We start from the raw sequence: 20916 nt of genomic DNA on the forward strand, positions 1-20916 counted from the left end.
TAATGCAGGACCTGGTAGTGTTTCATTTTGGTTTTTGTGGATTTTGTTTTGTTTGTTTTTTTAATTTGTGTGTGAGTTGAGCGATTAGTTTACATGGGGGAACATCAGTTTTACACTCATTGTTTCATTGCAACGATAACAATTTCCTCTGTGCGTCATAATTCAACAGTATTTGTTTCTGTTCCCTCTGTTTTTTTGTTTTTCTTTGGGGGGTCTGGGTGGGGCTGGGGAGGAACGTACACAAAATCACTCAGAAATATATAATCATTTAAACAACCAAAGGACACATTCTGCAAGCCTGCGCCCTGGTCACCAGCACCTGGCTACCAGCACACAGCTCTGGTAGCGTAGTGGTTACGAATCGGGCTGCGAACCTTGAGGTCAGCGGTTCAAAACTACCAGCTGCTCCGCGGGAGAAAGATGAGGCTTTCTACTCCCATAAGGATTTACACCCTCGGAAACCCTGTACAGGGTCGCTATGGGTCGGAACCGACTCGACGGCACTTAACAACAACAACAAGAGTCCTCAGCTGCTCTCTCACTCCATGCTATCATCTCTGCCTCCATCTCTGGTGTTGCTGCTTCTCTGGATAGGGTCCCACATTCTGCTCATGCTCTTCTCCTTTGATGGTCCTAGGGTTCTCTGTTCCTGGAATGTAAGATTAACTACTCCCCTCTTTTTGTTAAAAAACTTCTACCTATACAGTTGTGACAGTCACAATTAGTCATGTTAACAATTACTCACGATTGAATCATAAGAATCTTATCCATATTTCCTTTCACCAGACCTGTCTAGACAAGATGAAAACTATTCAGTGTGGATTCTACCTTCCCCCTGCACACTCTGAAATTAAACTCCCTCTTAAAAACATGTAAGCCAGTAACTTCATGCCTTTGTAGCTCCCTCCCATTTTAGGTAGACAATGTCTAAGTTACCTGTCCCTATCAACTCAGTATGAAGAGTGGATAGGATTGAGTTTGGATGTGAGGACTCCTTCCTTATCAGTTGGTACTTTGAGCTACTACATCCATAAGTCAAGTTAATCAAATTGTAGCAATTTATACATGTTTCCTTTATCAAAAAATTAAAAAAAATTTTTTTCCTTTTATCTTCCTCTGGTCAAGTTTTGATCATCAAGTGATAGAAGCCAGGTCAAATGCATACTATCTGCAAGTTTGGGCATTCTTGTACATCTCCCCTCACTGCACATCAGCTGGATACTTCACTTTCTAGCTCTCTGTGGCTGTATCTTTATTCATGGGCTCAGGAATCCACAGGTCTCACTACAGTTTGGACCAACCATCTTTCCTCTTCTCTTTCTCATCTCCAGGTCAACAGAAGTCTATGGAACGTGGTTGAACTCGGCCCATATCTTCATTACTGCCTTTCCCCCTCTTCCACTCACCAGGAGACCAATGTGTTCACTGCAAGCTTACATGCCTGCTCATGTGTTCTCTTTGAGTTTCAGTCTTGGAGGGGATTTTTCTTGAAGGGATCGCTTACCTTTATGGCTTCCAAGTGAACAACTTGCTTTTTCTTGCAACCAATCAGACTTCCGTTTTGTTTTTTTATTTTTCCTGCCAGTCTTTCTTTCAAGAAGTCTCTTCTCTTGCTCTAGATATGCCAGGCTTGTCTGCTTGCTCTTTCAAGTAGGAATGCCCCACCTCACAGGGTTTTGGATAGGGCTCAGGATTCCATCTTAGATTCTATAGACTACAAAGACTCCGTAAAGAAGGCTACTTCACTGAGCAAATTCTAGAACCCCCTTTAGGTATTCCAATCAATTATAACTGAAGAAGGGCTAGCAAGCTTTCCATAATCATGTTTCCCGATATTCCTTTCTATTCCAATCAAGTGTCTATTTTGCAGTTTGTAGGCAAAGGAAACCAATAATCATAAGACAGTCAAGTATCTTAACAATATTTCCCCTCTTTTATCCATTCAGTCTAAGCCTTGATTCCTTATCACAGAGCCCTGATGTTCCAAAGTTGAACATACTTCACTACCTCTGTTCCTTTTAGCTCATGGAAACCTGCCTCTGTGTTCCCCTATGTATGTGGTTCTTCCATTCCCCTCCCACTTCTTGTGTATGGCCTTCCCCGACATCCAAACTATGATGAGTCTATTCCCTACCCTCTGCTCTACTGATCCCTCCCCTTGAAATCTGGATTGGGATTGCATTATATGTGTAGATTGCTTTGGGCAGCATTGACATTTTCACAATGCTAAGTCTTCCTATCCAGGAGCATGATATATTCTTCCATTTTTGTAAGTCTCTTTTGGTTTTGTGAGGTAGTGTTTTGTAGTTTTCTTTGTATAGGTCCTTTGTTTCTCTGGTTACATTTATTCCTAGATATTTCATCCTTTAGGTGGCTATAGTAAATGGTATTGCTTTACTAATGTCCTTTTCAGCACGGTCATTATTACTACAGGGGAATCCAACTGATTTTTGTATGCTGATCTTATAACCTGCCATTTTGCCGAATCTTCCAATGAGGTCTAGTAGCTTTTTTTACTGAGTCTTTGGGGTTTTCTGTGTATAGGATCATATAGTCTGTAAATAGAGTGTTACTTCTTCTTTGCCAATTTGGATGCCTTTAATTTCCCTGTCTTGCCCTATTACTCTGGCTAAGACTTGCAGCACAATATTGAATAGGAGCGGTGACAAAGGGCGTCCTTTTCTGGTTCCTGTTCGCAGAGGGAAGGCTTTCAGTTTCTCTCCATTGAGAGCAATGTAGGCTGTTGGTTTTGTATAAATGCTCTTGATTATGTTGAAGAATTATCCTTCAATTCCTATTTTGTTGAATGTGTTCTTATCAGGAATGAATATTGGATTTTGTAAAATGCCTTTTCTCCTTCAATCAATATGATCATGTGGTTCCTTTCCTTTTTCTTATTTATGTGGTGGATTATATTGATTGTTTTCCTAATGTTGAACCATCCTTGCATCCCTTTTATGAAATCCACTTGGTCATGATGTATTATTTTTTGATGTGGTGCTGGATTCTGTTGGTTAGGATTTTGTTGAGGATTTTTACGTCTATGTTCATGAGGGATATTGGTCTGTAGTTTACTTAGTGATGTCCTTCCCAGGTTTTGATATGAGGGTATGCTTGCTTCATAAAAAGTATTAGGAAGTTTTCCATCCTCTTCTATATTCTGGAATAATTTGAGTAGAATTGATGACAGCTCTTCCTAGAATGTTTGGTAGAACTCACCAGTGAAGCCGTCTGGGCCTGGACTTCTTTTAGTTGGGAGTTTTTTGATGGCCTGATCAATTTCTTTTCTTGTTATGGGTATGTTCAAGTTTTCTATTTCACTCTTTGTAAGTTTAGGTAGGTCCTGTTTTCTAAAAATGCATCCATCTCTTCTAAGGTTTTGAATTCGTTGGAGTACAACTCTTCATAGTTGTCTGTCATTATCCTTTTGATTTCGTTTGGTTCCATTGTGATATCACCCGTGTGGTTTCTAATGATAGTTATTCGTGTCTTTTCCCTCTTTTCTTTTGTTAGGTTTGCCAATGGTTTGTCAATTTTATTAATCCTTTCAAAATACTAGCTTCTTGTCCTCTTGATTTTTTCTATAGTTTTTCTGTTTTCTATCTCATTTATTTCTGCTCCTATCTTTATGATTTCTTTTTTTTTTTTGGTGACCGTAGGTTCCTTCTGTTGGTCAGTTTCTAATAGTTGGAGATGCTGTGTTAATGTGTTATTTTTGGTTCTTTCTTATTTTTGGATGTACACATTTATTGCAATAAATTGTCCTCTCAGCACAGCTTTCACTGTGTCCCAAAGATTTTGGTATGTTGTGTTTTCACTCATGTTTGTATTTAGGAAATTTATGAATTCATGTCTAATTTTTTCTTTTACCCAGTCGCTTTTCAGCAGGGTGTTGTTCAGTTTCCATGTATTCACTCTATTTCCTTAGTCTTCTTTTGGTTAATTTCTAGTTTTATAGCATTGTGGTTTGAAAAGATGCTCTGTAGTATTTTGATGTTTGTAAAAACATGAAGGCTTGGTTTGTGACCTAACAAATGGTCAATTCTTGAGACTATTCCATATGCACTGGAGAAGAAAGTATATTGTGTTGTTGTTGGGTTGAATACTCTGTACATGTCTGGGAGGTCAAGTTGGTTGATTTTGCTGTTTAGTTCCTCTGTAACTTTGTTGAATTTCTTTCTGGTTCTTCTGTCCATTTTTAAGAGTGGCATATTAAAATCTCCCCCTATAATTGTAGATTCATCTATTTTTTCTTCAATTCTAGTAAGGTTTGCTTCATATATCTTGATGATTTTTCATTGGGAACGTAGATATTTATTATGGTTGTGTCGTCTTGACCAATTGACCCTTTGATCATGATATAATGTACTTCTTTATCTCTTATGCTGGTTTTTGTCTTAAAGTTTACTTTATCAGAGATTAGAATTGCCACTCCTGCTTGTTTAGTGTTGCAGTTAGCTTGATATATTTTTTTCATCCTTTAACTTTTAGTCTGTTTTTGTCTTTGTGTGTAAGGTGTGTCTCTTGCAGGCAGCATATTGAAGGGTCTTGTTTTTTTTTATCCAATCTGCCACTCTCTGTCTCTTCACTGGTGCATTCAATCAATTGACATTAAATGTAATTATCGATTGTTGTTAGGTGCCATCGAGTCAGTACCGACCCATATCAACCTTATGGACAGGCCAACAAAACACTGCCTGATCCTGGGCCACCTTCACTAATGTTGCCATGCCATTTGCTTTAGCATCTCTATGCTGGAGAGCATGTTTCAGTGTCTCTTCTGACATTAATTTTGACCTTTTCCTTCTTTCTTGTTTTTTCAATGACTTTTTGTTTTCTTCATGTATGATGTTCTTGATGTCATCCCACATCTCTTATGGTCTTCGGTCTTTAGTGTTTAATGTATCAAATATGTTTGTCAGATGATCTCTAATTCAGGTGGGATATATTCAAGTCATATTTTGGATCTCATGGACTTGTTTTCATTTTCTTCAGCTTCAGTTTGAATTTGCATATGAGTAATTGATGGTCTGTTGCACAGACTGCTGCTGGCCTTGTTTTCACTGATGAGCTTTTCTATCATCTCTTTCCACAGATGTAGTCAATTTGATTTCTATGTATTCCATCTGGTGAGGTCCATGTGTATAGTTGTCTCTTATGCTGTCTAAAGGAGGTATTTGAAATAAACAAATCATTGGTTTTGCAGAATTCTATCTGCGTTCTCCAGCAATCATTTCTATCACCAAGGCCATATTTTCAACTATTGATCCTTCCTCTTTGCTCCCAACCTTTGCATTCCAATCACCAGTAATGATCAATACATCTTGATTGCACATTTGATCAATTTCAGATTGAAGAAGTTGGTAGAATTTTTCTATTTTATCCTCACTGCCTTTAGTGGCTGCTGTGTAAATTTGAATAGTAGTGGTATTAACTGGTCTTCCCTGTAGGCACATGGATATTATCCTATCACAGACAGTGCTGTACTTCACGACTGATCTGGATATGTTCTTTTTGACAATGCATGCAACACCATTCCTCTACAATTTGTTGTTCCCGGTATAGTAAACCATATGATTGTCAGATTCAAAATGGCTAATACCAGTCCATTTCAGCTCACTAATGCCTAAGATATTGATGTTTATGTGTTCCATTTCACTTTTGACAATTTCCAATTTTCCCAGATTCATCCTTCATACAGTCCATGTTTTGATTTTCAATGGATGTCTACAGCTGTTTTATCTTCATTTTGAGTTGTGCCCCATCAGTAAATAAAGGTCCCCCAGGCTTTTCTCACACAGGCTTTACTCCATTCGTATCATCACAGTCAACTCTACTTTGAGGATGTAGCTCTTCCTCAGTCACATTTCAAGTGCCTTCCAACTTGAGGGGCTCATTTTCTGGCACTATATCTGACAGTGCTTATCTGCTATTGATAAGGTTTTCAGAGATCAAATATTCAGAAGTAGTTCATCACTCTTTCTTCCTAGTCTGTCTTCATCTGGGAGCTCATCTGAAACCTGTCCACCATGGTGACCCTGCAGGTATTTAAAATACGGTGGCATAGCTTTCAGAATCACAGCAACTCACAAGTCACCACAGTATGACAAAGTGATATATGAGTGGTGGTAATTATCGATAGGTATGAATTAATTGCTGCCATTATATTAATTTTTAGTAGTACTATTTGTTGCTTTGTTTTACATGCTTTCTTGTGCTGAGTATGTGTTTTTTGTGCTATTTTTTGTCGGTTTCTTTTTAGTTTTCATGTTTGCTTGTTCTGCTTGGAAGTTCATTTTCATGGTAACTTGTGAAGTATTAGCTTTCTTTGGGGTTATCTTATAGTCTATTAACTTTTCTCTCCATTTAAGACAATCTCTTGTATCCTGTAATCTCCCTGACATCCTCACCACTTGGATCTCTGTTCCTACATTTATCCTTTCTTTGGCATTGATATTATTTTGATCTTTGGTTAACCTTCCAGCTCCTTTGAATTCATTGTTGTAGTTTTGTTCTGTTCTGGGCTCTGCTATCTGTCTACTGAGTTCCAGGTGGTGCTGCCACGCCTGTCAATCTCTGATTGTTGTCTGTTCTTGTTGGTTTTCCATCCAAAGAACTCCCTTTAGGATGTTTTGAAATGTTGGATTGGTTTTGATAAAATCTCTTAGATTCTGTTTATCCTGGAATGTTTTGATTGCACCATCATATTTGATTGATAGTTTTGATGGATAGATGATTCTTGTTTTTTTTGTTTTAGGGTTTTGTATATGTCTTCCCATTGCCTTTTTCCTGCATGGTTTGTGCTGAATAGTCAGAGCTTAATCTGATTTGCTTGACTTTGTAAGTGACAATTCTCTTCTCTCTGGCCGCTTTTAGGATTCTCTCCTTATCTTTGATTTTGGAGAGCTTGATTATTATATGTCTTGGTGACTTTATTTTTTTCTTTTTACCATTATCAAATGCAGTTTTTATTCTCTAGTTTTTATGACTATAAATAAGTGTTTCCACTATGGAAAAGAAAGTTAGCACAGTACATTTTCATGACTGGGGAATGGATTTTCTGAAATCATCTTCAATAGGACAAAAACTCCAAGAGAGAGAGGAAAAAACCAATCTGGATGTTGGGAACTCAAACAGCTTTATATAAAGTCCCTTGTAAACAAAACAGAATGAAAATAAAATCAAAACAAGAGATAGGATTTAAAAAATTAAGAAAAAGAAATTAGAAAAAGGGAAAAGAAAATAACATAAAGACCATTTATTGCCTCTCTTCCATCTTCACCTTGGCGTCTTCCCCGTCAGCCACGTTGGTCCCAGGAGCCTCCCGATTCTCCTCCTTCACCGAATGAGCTTCTAGCTTCTCGGCCACCTTTTCAGCACTGTAGTTTTTACCCGAGTCTTTCGTTTCTTGCTCTTCTATCTCTTTCCTGCACTCCTCAAACTTTGTTTTGAATTTCTGTGCATTGTCAGCATTGAGGAAGCGGATGGCAAACAGCTCTGGCTTGGGACGTTCATCCGCGAAGTCAGTGTGGGTGTTCCAGACCCAGACTCGGTTGCTGCCTGCATTCAGCTTTAGCTCCATCAGTGATGTGATGTAGTGGTTGGCGCATATCTTCAGTGTCTTGTCCCTACGCATGAGAAGGCGTATGCTCCCCTTCTCCTTATGCCTCAGGAGCTTCATGTCACCGGTGCCTCTCTCCTTCCACTTGGGGAGATCATTATCTGAGGCAAAATGGTATAACTTAGCCGACATTTAAAAAAGTTTCTCTTCATCTTCCTCCAGCATTTTAATTCTTGTTCAGGAAGGGACACTCTCAGCTCAAACTGGAGGTCATGATTGGACTCGTCTACATTTTTGGTGGTGTCCCTATCCTTGTGAGAATCCTTGGTGGACGGCGGCAGAAGCAGCTCGACTGGTACAGTCGCTGGCTCCGTGGCCTCTTGGTGGCTGGTCGTGGCTCCTTCCTTCCATCTCTGGTGCTGGTACCTACCGTCTGCCCGCTTTTCACTCCTTAGTGACTTTCTTTTAGGGTCTATCTTTCCTGGGGTATGTTGGGCTTCTTGAATGTTTATCTTCTCATCTTTCATGATGTTAGGGAAATTTTCTTCCAGAAGCTCTTCAACTATCTCCTCTGTGGACTTCTCTGATTCTCCCTGTTTCGGAATGCCAATAATTCTTAAGTTGTTCCTCTTCATGTTATCCAGCATGAATCGTAGATTGTCTTCAGATTTTTTAAAATCCTTTTTTCAGCTTCCTTTTCTATCTTATCAGTATTGAGTGATTTGTCTTTCAACTCGCTAGTTCTGGTGTCCATCTCTTCTATTCAGCTCCTTTCCTCTTTCAGTGTATTGTCCATTCCTGATATTTTATTATGATTCTTCTGGACCTCGTTTTCCAGGTTTTGAATTGTTTCCAATGCTGTACCAATCTTGTTTGATTGCTCTTGTAGTACTTTCCTGACTTCTACCTTATTTTCCTCTACCCCTTTACAGAGCATTTTAATTTGTTTCCATATCATTCTTCTGAATTCTTTCTCAGGCAAATCTAAAGCCTGTTCTTCCTCTTTTGGGGAGTCTTTGTCTGTCTCCAGCTCATTTGTCTCAGTTACTCTTTTCTGTTTTTGGACATGTTTTGGGATTGTTGTGTTTGATATCTTGTGTTCATCATTTCCAGTAGTTATGTGGGTTTTTTAATGCATAAATGGATGTTTGTTGTGTTATTAAGCTTACTGTGTGTCTCCTGGTGGATATGATCAGGAGATAGGCTTCCCTTTTTGCATGTAATGCTTAGCAGCTGTTATTGGCTCTTATCTCACTGGTGGACTATTATGTGTATGCTTGTAGCTTGGCTATATGGACATGATTTCTGTCTCTTCTTGGGTAATGTAGGAAGAAAAAGCTCCCACCTCCAGGAAAAATGTGTGGTCAAAGGGACCAAAAGCAGAAGCAATATAAAAGCAGAGCAAAAAAACCACCACTTTGAAACAAAAATAAAACTGTGGCCAACTATCCCATCACCTTGCTATACAGGCAATGTGTTCCACCATAGAGGCCTCCATCAGTGGGTGGAGTGTCCACTCGCTCAGGCCCCTCGTCTAGTCCCCACTGTTGAGGTGCCCAGATAGATATTTAGAAGTTAATGGGAGAAAGATTGTCCACTATTTTTGTCTCTGAAGCTCAGTTAGGTATCTGCGCACCCATCCACCTGAATGCGTCCGGGCTGGGCAAAGAAGATACAATAGGGAATAGGACAAAATAATGTGTAGACTCCGCCCCACCTCCTTTTGCAAATGTCACTGCACAGCTTTTAGCACCAGTTCCCTGTGCCGGTCTGGCTGTAGCCCTACCCTCTGAACTCTGCCCGGGTGGGGTGGCCTTAGAGGGAGTCCAGTCTCCAGAGATTCCTAACTCGCAGTATTTTCCTTTACATCATGATTTTTTTTCACTTGTGAGTGTGGGAAACTGACTTCCTGGACCTTATGGTAGATCCAGAGTTTTGGTGTTGTTCTGTGAGCGAAGCTTCTGTGAGTTTTCAATCCCTTCCCGACAGAGGCTTTCCTACGTGGCTGTTTCTGCTGCCGCCCTAACCAGAAGGTCCTCCTTGCTCTTATATCTCAGCAGTATTGAGAGATTTGTCTTCCAGCTCGCTGGTTCTGGTTTCCATATCTTCAGTTCTACTCTTTTGCCCTTTCAGCATCTTGTCCATTTCTGATATTTCATTATTAATCATCTGGACCTATTTTGTAGGCTTTGAATAGTTGACAATGCTATAGATATCTTGTGTGATTGTTCCTGTAGCACTTTCTTGACTTCTTTCTTGTTTTCCTCCACCCCTCTGTGAAGCATTTGAATTTGTCTCCATATCATTCTTCTGAATTCCTTCTCAGACAGATCCAAAGCCTGCTTATCTTCTATTGGGAAGTCTATGTCTGTCTCCAGCTCATTTTTCTCCGTTACTTTTTTTCTGTTTTTGGACATGTGCTGAGATCTTTTGTTGTTCTTTTCTTGGACATTTTCAATAGTTAGATGTGGTTTCAATGATTACATGAATGTATGTTGCTGTGTTATTATGATTATTGAGTGTCTTCTGGTGGATGTGATCATAAGATAGGCTTCCCTTTTCACATGTAATGCATAGCAGCTGGTATTGGCTTCTGTCCAGATGGTGGGATATTATGAGGTCATGATTTCTGTTTGTTCTTGGGTAAGGTAGGGAAAAAAGTGTGATCAAAAGGACCAAAACCAGAAACAATATAAAAGCAGAGACATAAACCACCACTCAAAAACAAAAATAAAACCGTAGCCAACTGTCCAGTTGCCTTTGCTGTGAAGGTCAGTTTGTGTGCACAGTAGAAACCTCCAGCCGTGGGTGGGGGTGTCCACTCACTCAGGTCCCTGCTCTAATCACCACCATGGAGGTATGCAGATAGATATTGAGAAATGAGTGGAAGAATGATTGCCCACTATTTTTATCTCTGAAGGTTGGTTATGTATCTGTGTATGCACAGTGTAATTCTCAAAATAGTTGTGTCCTTGTATATAGTAGTTGGTGTTGGCTCTTGCCTTTTATGTTGTGGTTTTACCAGGTGCACATATGGTTTGGCTGTATGATCAGACCTGCTGCCTCTTGTTAGTTAAGGCAGGAATGAAGGAAGTGTCCTTTATTCACTCATCCCAGGTCAACTTTAGAGCTGAGTCCCAGAGTCAGACATCATAAGAAGCATCCAAAGGATTAGCCATGGGAAAAATTGTGGGTGCAATCCTGGGCCATTTTTGGGGTGTGTGTCCACCCTCCTGAAGGTGTCTGGGCTGGCCACAGAGGGTCGGACAAGGGAGGGGAGGAAAGGAAAGTGAAAAATTGGTCACTCCTCTTTTTCTAGATGCTGCTCCTTGGTTTTTAGTGCTATATCACTGTATCAGCCTGGCTGTGGCCCCACCTTCTGATCTCAGCTCAGGCCAAGGGACCCAAAGGCAGCATCTGGATTGGTTTAGAAATCATCATGCTTTTCTTTGCAGTCAGATTTCTCCACTGGCAGGCATGGGAAACTGATATCCCTCACCTTGTATTATATCCAAAGCTCTGAAGCAGCTCCAGGAAAGCTCCTTCTCTGTTTTATTCACACCTCTGCTGAGGAGTCTCCCCTACCTGTCTTTGCTTCTTCAGCCCCCAAACTGGAAGTCCAGTAACTTTTTTTAAAGAAACTTTTAGCATCTTCAAATATTGGTCCATTTGGACATTTTTTCAGATGTTCAAATGCTTCTGTATGTGCTCTTCTGTGAGTTGTTTAGGTACCCATCTTGCACAAACTTTTTGAAACCCAAGCCTATCATAGGTTATTTCATAGGCAAAGCCATGACTGATTTGCAAATGATTTGCCACACAATTCACTGTCACTCGTTTATTCAAGAGAATCATTTCACATGCTTGTTCAATGTTGTCATCAGCCATAGATATGGACAGGTGTTTGAATATGACCAGTGCAGATAATTTTTTATTCATCCTCATATAAAGAGCAGTTTATATCAAGGAAATAATTCACATAGTTGTAGAGGTGGGCAAATTCTCAAGTACATGGGTCAGATGCCAGGCTGGAGACTTCTGACTCACAGAGCTATAGGAGTGATGAACCAAGATCACAGGACAGATGTAGCATATTAATGAGTCTCAGTATTGGCAAGCAATAAGTAGGCCACTGGCTCAAGTCCAAAGAACCAAAGATCTGACCAAGAGCTTAATGAAGATTAGAGCAAGCAGAAAGCCAGCAATATTAGATCACACCAAGTGAATTGCCAAACTGACACAAAGCCCTAACTATCACAAAGTGTTGAAGCAGCAGTCAAGAGATCAGACGACGTATTCCATTGGGCAAATCTGCTGCACAGGAGCTTTTTAAAGTACTGAAGAGCAGAGATGTCAGCTTGAAGACTAAGGTGCGCCTGACCCAGGCCGTGGTGTTTTCAATAGCCTCATATGGATGCGAAAGCTGGACAGTGAATAAGGAAGATGGTAGAAGAATTGATGCCTTTGAGTTGTGGTGTTGGAGGAGAATACTGAGGGTGCCATGGACTGCCAAAAGAACCAATAGATCTGTTTTGGAAGAAGTGCAGCCAGAGTGCTCCTTGGAGGCCAAGATGGCTAAGCTTCATCTCTCATACTTTGGACATATTGTCCGGAGGAAACAGTCACTGGAGAAGGATGTCATGCTGGGTAAGGTGGAGGGTCAGAGAAAAATAGGAAGACCCCTAACGAGATGGATCAGCCAGGTGGCATCTTTGATGGCATCAAGTGTGGCAGCGGTAGTTGGCCCAGTATCGAACATTTTTCGTTCTGCTGTGCATGGGGTCACTATGAGTCGGTTCCAACTCGGATGGCACCTGACAACAACAACAACTATGTGTTGTAACCCTGATCCCTACAGCTGTGAATGTGATCCTTTTTGGAAACAGGTCTTTCTTTTGTTATGTTGATGGGGCCATACCTCATTAAGTAAGGTGGGTCCTAAATGTAATTCCTTCAGAGTGTTGTCACAGTGAAGACAGGCACCATATGGGGGTTATTTTCAAGCAAAGGAATCCAGGAATCCAGTAGATACAAAAAATGAGCAGAGAGGTACAGTGAAGCATCCGATGTCAAGACGCTGGTTTAGGCTGCTAGCCTCCAGCTCTGTGAAGAAATGAATTGCAGTTCTTGAAAGCCACCACTTGTGGTGTTTCTGTTACAGCAGCACTAGGAGACTAAGACACTTTATCTTTCTCCAGTGTACCTTTGTGGCTTCTCACTTGATAGCCAGGTGGTTTCACCAGAGTATATCTGTGGTAGGCTTGGAGTGCAGCGTCCCTGCCCCAGGAGATTCCAGCTCCTCACCCCCAGTGGGAAGACAGGCAGGGGTGGCACCCAATCAGATGTGTTTCCTGAGTTTTACTTTCACTCCCCTCAGCCATGAAGGAGCTTTGGTCATGTAGTGGTTACAAGTTGGGCTGCTTATCTTACAGTCAGCAGTTCATGACTACCAGCAGTTTTGTGGGAGAAAGATGAGGTTTTCTGGTACTTTAAAGATTTACAACCTCAGAAACCCTATACAGGGTCGTTATGAGTCGGAACCGACTCTGTGGCTTCACAGTGCTTCCAGCATATTCTTTTTGAGGTCTTGCATCAATCATTTAAGAGTGGATGCTCCAAGCAAAGTCAGGCAAAAGAGCCAGAAGTGATTTCCGAGTAATTTGCAAGTTTGTTTATCCCAGAATTCTCCAATGGTTTTACCACAAGGTAGATTGTTCAAATCTAAATTAAGGATTAAGAGAATAGTCTAAGAAACTCAGAGCATTTTCAGTCCTGAGGAACATATCCAAAGGGGCTGAGGCACGGTATGCTGCCATTCATGTGAAGGATCGGTGTTTGCTGTGCTTGGCAAGGTCTTATATAAGGCATGGCTTTCTGTGTATTCACAATTTCTAGACAAAAATTTTCTTGTGCAAAAATGAATACCACTGTAGCATATGTTTCACAGTAAAATCTTACCTCTAGATATTTTAAATATCAGTATTTAGCCCTGATCAGCAATGAAGAAAGCATGGTTTTAAATGTCCTCTAGACAGTACTCAAATCTAGTGCATCATCCCTCATCACTGTCCAGTCTCCAACTCCTTTCTGAAAACCGAATCTTAAATTCACTATGTATGTTCATTTACTAAGAAGTGATTTAGCAAAAACAAAGCGTCGGAGGACTATTTATTACAGTTAGTTCATGTAATTATTTTTCACGGTGGGTTGTAAAGTAACTTTGCAATATCTATTCAGAATAATTAAATCATTTTAATAAACATAAAAAGTGCAAACCCCAATGGGAAAATCCATCCTGCACTAACAGAATGTTCAGCAAAAAAAGACTTGCGATAGAGAAACAATATCTGAATTGATTGATGCCACTCCAGCATGAAGAACTACTACATAGGCAAAGATCAATCCTTTTCCCAAAGCCACAAAACACACTGCTGGCCACTATAAATCTGGCTCTCACTGGCTTTACAGGCAGATAGTGAGTGAAATGAAATTGTGTTTTACAGCACCGAGTTCTGCTCATTCCTGGGGCAGATTTTTAATGAGAAGGGCCTGTTTGTTTAGAAAGAACACTGTTCACTGTCTCAATGCAGCTACAGACATGGCAGTCCCCTGGAGCTGGCTCATTCAGACCAGGTGCCATCTGGCTTGCAGAACAGGTTTCTCTCATCCTTTATCTTTTTTCTTTAAAATTTCTGGCAAGATCCCCATGCATTGGAAAAGTAATGTTTTATTAATTGGGTACAAAGCACAATTACTTTGGTTCTAAGCTACTAATTTATTAATGGTTATTGGGATGGTGAGTAACAGGCCAACTATGTTTAAAGTCCCAAGTAGCATCTGCTACATTTCTCTTAATTGTACAATTGTACAGCAATAACTGTTTAAAACCTCCCTGTAGATCCTCATCAGGAAAAAGAGAAGTTGAGGGATAATAAGAATCCTTGGGAAATGCTTGACTCTGTTAGACAAGTTTTGACAAAACAAAACCCATCAAACTGGAAATGCCAATGCCTTGTGCACTCTGTCTTCTTGTTAATGTTGTTATTAGCTGCCATACAGGTGACCCCTGGCCTATGGAGATGCCATGCACTTGACCTCTGACCTATGGCAATGCCACGAAGTTGATCACTGACCCATGGTCTTGCCAAGCACTTTACCCCTGACCCATGGCAACATCATGAACTTGATCCCTGACCCATGGTGATACCATGCACAACGGAACAAAGTGTTGCTCAGTTCTATGTCCTCTCCATGAACAGTTGCAGATAGGGTCATTTTGACCATTACGGTTTTCGTTGAACTATGAGTAGAAGTAAATTGACAGAACTTTCTTCCTAGTTCATCTTAGTCTGGAAACTGCACTGAAACCTGTTCAGAATCACAACCACATGCTAGTGGCAGACAGGTGGTAGCTGCTTATGAGATGCATTGGCTGGGAACGAAGCCTAATTCTTCCTCATGGAAGACAAGAATTTTACCACAAAATCTTCATTATCTCACAAAGTGTTCAACTGTCATCTAGCAATGTTTAAAATTATTGTTGTTGTTGTTGTTGTTGTTAGGTGCATTCAAGTCAGCGCTGACTCCTAGCAACCCCGTGTACAACACAGTCCTGTGTCTTCTTCACAATCCTTGCCATGGTAGAGCCTGTTGTTGCAGTCACAGTTCCCATCCTTCCCTTGAGGGTCTTCCTCTTTTTCACTGACCCTCATTTTATAAAGTGTGATGTCCTTCTTTAGAGGACATCATGCTTTGTAAAGGTCCCTCTTGATAACATGTCCAAAGTATGTGAGGTGATATCTAGCCACCCTTAGAATGTTTCTAAGGAGCATTCTGGATGTACTTTTCCCAAGACAGATGTGTTTGCTTTTCTGACAGTCCAAAGTATATTCAATATTACTTGCCAACACCATAATTCAAAAGCATCAGTTGTCTTCAGCCTTTCTTATTCATTGTCCAACTTTCACATGCATATGTTGTTTGCTGTTGTTAGGTGTCATCGAGTCAGTATCGACTCATGGTGACTCTATGCACAACAGAATGTAACACTGCCTGGTCCTGGACCACCATCACAATCACTGCTATACCTGAGCCCATTGCTGGTGCTACGATGCCAGTCCATCCCATTGGGGGTCTTCCTCTTTTATCTGACACTCCACTTTACCAAACATGATATCCTTTTCCAGTGACTGGTCCCTCCTGATAATATGTCTGAAGTATGATGAAGTTTGGCCATCCTGGTTTCCATGGAGCACTCTGGCTGTACTTCTTCCAACACAGATCTATTTGCTCATTTGGAAATTCATGATACTTTCAACATTCTCCTCCAACATCATAACTCAAATACATCAATTCCTCTACTGTCTTCCTTATTCACTACCCAACTTTTACATGCATATGAAATAATTGAAAATACCATTGCTTGGGTCAGGCACACCTTAGTCCTCAAACTGACATCTTTGCTCTTCAACACTTTAAAGAGATCTTGCACAGAAAATTTGTCTAATGCAATACGTTGTTTGATTTCTTGATTGCTGCTTCCATGAGTGTTGATGGTTGATCTAAGCAAAATCAAGTCTTCAACACCTTCAATCTTTTCTCTGTTTATATGGATGTTGTTTATTGGTGCAGTGGTGTGGATTTTTTGTTTTCTTTATATTGAGATGAAATCCACACCAAAAGCAGTTGTCTTTGATCTTTGTCAGCAAGTATTTTAAGCCCTCTTCATTTTCACCAAGCAAGGTTACATCCTCTGCATATCACAAGTTGTTAATGAGTCTTCATGCAATCATAATGCCACCTTCTTCTTCATATAATACAGCTTCTACAATTATTTGCTCAAAGTACAGATTGAATAAGAATACAATCCAAGCACACAGCTTTCCTAATTTTAAACCATTCGGTGTTCCATTGTTCTGTTTGAACAACTGCCTCTTTTTTTATGTACAGGTTCCTCATGAGCACAATTAAGTGTTCCAGAATATTCATACTTTGCAATGTTGTCCATAGCTTGTCATGATCCACACAATTGAAAGCCTTTACATAGTCAATAAAGCACAGGTAAACATCTTTCAGGTGTTCTCATCTGACATCAGCAGTGATATCCATCATTCCACATCCTCTTCTGCATCTAGCTTTTTGGAAATTCTCTGTCAGTGTATGGTTAAGCCATTTTTGTATTATCTTTAGTAAAACTTTACTCACATGGGATATCAATAATATTGCCCAATGAATTCTACATTTCATTGGGTCCCCACTCTTTGGAGAAATGGTGATGTTTGGAGAAGATCAAGGATATTTAGAATCTAATATAATGCCATACCATTGCTTACAAGAACAATAAACACATTAGTATCAACTACAGGGAGGGGTGACCCCACTGCAACAAAATGGCAGCAACCATTCTTCACCACAGTACTCTCTACTTCTCTACTGGGTTAGATAATCCATTACAGTGGGCACAGAGAACTCAGACACCATATTCACAGCTCTAGGGTTTGTGAGGGATGTTAAAAAGTTACAAGTCAGGGTTAGATGTGTTCAGGACACATTTCTTCCAGTCAGGACAACCTCTTCTGAGCCTCTCTCTGCCTGGAGAATATTGCAAATCTCATTTAGGGTTGCTGATAAATGTCCATAAGACACACCACTCCACTATATGCATAAGTCACTAGGCTCTAGCTCCACGTGTCAGCAAATCTAGCTCCCTCAATTAAGTGCCTGGGCACCCTATTCTGCAAGCAAGTCTCCTGCCCAAAGTCCCTTAACATTACTTGCTCTGTGGTCTGGCAAGTTCACCTCTCTGTGTCTTGTTCTGGATCTCAGTTTTGCTGCTGGCACTCTTCTGCTGCCTCTCTGGTATCAAAGCATTCTATACCCAGGTTGAGGAAGTTCAATGTGCAGGTATCTGGGAGTCCAAAGGACTTTATCTACTCCTGAATCTTCTTCTTTGATTGTGAGAGCATCCCTATACTTCTGAGATGATTCTTTTTATATTTATGTTAGAGTTCCAAGTTTTTACAATCACAATGAAGTATGTTAATATCCACAGTTGAATCATATCATACTAACAGCATCTTCTCCCAACTTTTCTCAACAAGACCCATCATGAACGTTGTTTGGTGGGAGTAACAAAGACTGTAGGTGGAAGCTTCACACGAAGTAATTCACTGCATTGAATCCACATTATTGACATCAGCATGAAGATTCCTGAAGCCTTTACCTAAGGAGGCACCCCACTCTGCTAGTAAGCAGGAAGGAGGTTCCCTTGTTCTTGGATGAATGAAGAATCAAGTGTGAGGGGATGATGGACATGTCTGCCCAGTGATCCATCAATCCTTCACCCATAACCACCAGCCACTGTCTGATTTCTATTTTCATAGGCTGCAAAGGGCCGCTGTAGCTCATATGCTTTGGAGTGGATTTAATCATTTGAAAGGTATTCTTTTAGACTGTTAGCCACGTTCCCATTTGTTTTAGAGCTTCTTATTTATTTTGTTTTTGTTTTGATTTTTCTACCTGGGCAAGATTAAATGTTACCACACATTGTTGTGACTCCATCAAGTCAGCTCCAACTTACAGAATGCCATAGAACAAAACATCATCCAGTCCTGTACATTCTTCATAACCATTGGCATGTTTGAGTTCATTGTTGAAGTCACTGTAACAACCCATCTCATGGAAAGTTTACCTTGTACCTCACATTATGTAGTAGAAAATGATACTCTGGGATGTGTTGGAACAAGGTTTGATGTTAGCCATAACTACTTGGATCCACTCATTGTAAAAGACATGAAAAAGAAAAAAGTTGACAGTAGGGGGTTGCTCAGTAGAAACTGGATCTGACCTACTTTCCCTTAATAAGAAAAACAGAATGCAGAGCACAAATGGAGTACACATTGTTTAAACATACTATTGCTAACATTTTTAAAGGAAATTTCCTATTGCTTTAACAATAATGGGTCTAACTCTGGGTGATATTTATAAATTTCAAATGCTCTCTTTATTATGGCCTTAAATTTTATACAGCATACGTAGCGAATAGTCTTAAGCTTTTACATTTTCCCATTAAAGATGCTTTTCAAATTGAAATAAAGAAAATAATCCTTCTAATACATTAAATCTTACACTTAAACCTCTGGAAGTTCTCTTTCAATGCATGGTTAAGCCATTTTTGTATTATCGTTAGTAAAACTTTACTCACACGGGATATCAATGATATTGTCTGATGATGTCTGCATTCCTTTGAGTCCCCTCTCTTTGGAAAAGTGGTGATGTTGGGAGAAGATCAGGGATATTCAGCATCTAAATTGAAGCTCTTTGTCAATGTATGGTTAATGATAGTATGTGAATTTCTATTTATAGTGCCTTTAGGAGTCTGTTTTGGTAGAAGTATGGGCAGATGCTTTTTAGAAGATGTTGTGCTTTCAGCATGAAGCAGGAGTAGTCGCTGGACAAGGACAACATGTTTGGTAAAGTAGAGGGTCAGTGAAATGAGAAAGACCCTGAATGAGACTGATTGACTCAGTAGCTGCAGCATTGGGCTCAAACATGGCAGCGCAGGTGCTTTTGCTTCAGGGCCAGGCAGTGTTGTGTTGTGTTGTACATGGGGTCACTAGGAACTGGAGTCAACTCCATGGCATCAGTAGTGCATGTTCTGTTCTACAACAGAGTGATCCCCATCGTGATCCCTCCTCCTCCTGACTAACAGACTAACAACAGGAGTATGGGTTTGGTTTTTAAGATTTAAATAATGGTTTTTCTTTTGAGCATTAATGTTATCACTTAAATCTTACAGATTCACAACAAATTAATTTCCAAGCAGAGCCAATTTGGGCTTATGTTAAGTTAGAGCACTCTGTTGTGTAGACATGGTAGGAGGAAGCAGGTAGGAACATTCCTTATTATAGGTCTCCTGTCAAGATTTTACCTGGTCAGGCTTTTGTCTCTGCCATTCTGAATGCAAATCCATGGTGTAAGAAGTAGGTGATTTTCCCATTTTTTGTTTTAAACTATCAAATTTCCCCCAGGCTCCACTGTAATCTATTCCCTTTATGCAAATAACCTGCAGGGCATTAAAATAGCAGCTCGTCTCTCCTTCAGAGTCAGGATGGGGACTGCGCCATCTTTTCTCAGCCTAACACTTTTTCTTACTAAAATGTGAAGCAAGAGCCACACACTTGAAAATCCTCTTCGGTGATCCTCTATGTCAGAGATGGGGGTGCAGCCCAGTGACTAACAGATACATTTAGCATATCTCACCATTCATGATTAAATGTTAAATGGCCAGGGTCTAAAGGAATGAGGACTTCCTCTTTCTTCTTTAGGTAATGGTTAGCGTATGAACCCCAGTGATCAGTAGTGGATGTTCTATTCTACAACAGAGTGATCCCCACCGTGATGCCTCCTCCTCCTGACTAACAGATGCCTGGCTTCTTCTCAAACCCCAATGTCCCACAAAGGGGTCAGAAAAGCTGTCGTCTAAGCTCTTAACATTGGTGATGAAGATGTATCTATGCGACTGAGTTAAACCCAATGTGATGTGCACACATGATGGCATCTTAGCCGCCATTTTGACACTTAGTTACCCAGTGCCTGTTGTTGCTAAGTGCTGTGGAGTTAGTTGGTTCTAACTCATAGTGATTCTGTATAAGGTTTCTGAGGAGCAGCTGGTGCTACTGTAACACAAACATCATGAAAGATGATTTAAGGAACTGAACTTCATGCTTACACAGTTCTGGAGGCTAGAAATCCAAGTCTGTTGGTAGCCCTGGGCATTCCTTGACTCCTTAACTTTTAGAAGATGCTCTAATGGTGTCTACCTTCCTAACCCTTGTATGTGCATCACTGACTAGATGCTCTTTTCATTACTGGGCAAGGTTAGGGTTAATATCCACTTTATATTGAGTTGACCTCATTAACATAACAAAGAGACCCGTGTTTACAAACAGATTCTTATTTACAGGTGCACAGAATAGAACTGTGGGGTCCTGGTGTGGTATTGAAAGATAAGCACAGGACTGGTTGTTGCAAGGTTTGTGGTTCAAACCCACCCACCACTCCTTGGAAACCCTATACAGTGTCAGTATGAATCAAAACCAACTCAATAGCACTTAAACAACAACAGAGTTGAAGTGTGCTCCATCGGGTTTCCAAGGCTGCGACCTTGCAGAGGCAAATCACAAAGCCTGCATTCTAAGATTCCTCTGGGTGGGTTTGAATGCTCAACTGCTCAGTTGGCAGTTGAGTGCTTGACTATTTGAGTCACACAGTAACTCATTTAAACTCACTGCTGTGAAGTCGATTGTGACCCCTAGAGACCCTTTAAAACAGAGCAGAACTGCCCCTTATAGGAC

The 20916-nt window shown here is 40.4% G+C and overlaps 1 pseudogene; it reads right to left on the minus strand.

Annotated features, from left to right (window-relative positions):
- Positions 1 to 7258: 7258 nt before the first annotated feature.
- LOC102840552 lies at positions 7259 to 20132 on the minus strand (annotated as a pseudogene).
- Positions 20133 to 20916: the final 784 nt, after the last annotated feature.

Source organism: Chrysochloris asiatica, unplaced genomic scaffold, assembly GCF_000296735.1.
Source record: "Chrysochloris asiatica unplaced genomic scaffold, ChrAsi1.0 scaffold00314, whole genome shotgun sequence".
NCBI classification, from domain to species: domain Eukaryota; kingdom Metazoa; phylum Chordata; class Mammalia; order Afrosoricida; family Chrysochloridae; genus Chrysochloris; species Chrysochloris asiatica.